Source organism: Otolemur garnettii, unplaced genomic scaffold (assembly GCF_000181295.1).
Source record: "Otolemur garnettii isolate 467f Iridium unplaced genomic scaffold, OtoGar3 scaffold00022, whole genome shotgun sequence".
Lineage (NCBI taxonomy): Eukaryota > Metazoa > Chordata > Mammalia > Primates > Galagidae > Otolemur > Otolemur garnettii.
Window position 1 is genome coordinate 15,538,709 of NW_003852417.1, and position 553 is coordinate 15,539,261.

Sequence of the window (553 nt, forward strand, 5' to 3'; positions counted from 1 at the left end):
CCGAGCCTCTTTCTACTTCTCAATATAAAGGCTTGTTGAATCGGTTTCCCTTCTGCTGTCCCTTTAGCTGTGATAGTTCTCTGAGATTAATGCTTTCAAAGTCCACTTTCTCATTCTTTTTTAGTAATAGTACCCTTAATTTTTAGCTGAGTATCGGAGTGACTAGAATAAAGACTACATTTTTCAGCCTCCTTTGAAACTAGCTAAAGCCATGTGTCTACCTTCTGGTTAATAGGATGTAATTGAAATGTCATATGCAATTTGTGGAAAATGTCTTTGAATAAAAGATACACCCTCTCATTTTTTCCTCCTTCTTACAGACTGGGAGGCAGACACAATAGCAAGAAGTTGGGGGAGCCTTTTTGGAGCATGAAAATAAAGGTCACACCCTAGGTGTGGCAAATAGGAAATCTGGAAGAAGACTGGATCCATGACAATTTTTTTTGTGTGTGACAGAGCCTCAAGCTCTCCCCCTGGGTAGAGTGCAGTGGCATCACAGCTCACAGCATCCTCCAACTCCTGGGCTCAAGCGAGTCTCTTGCCACAGCCTCCC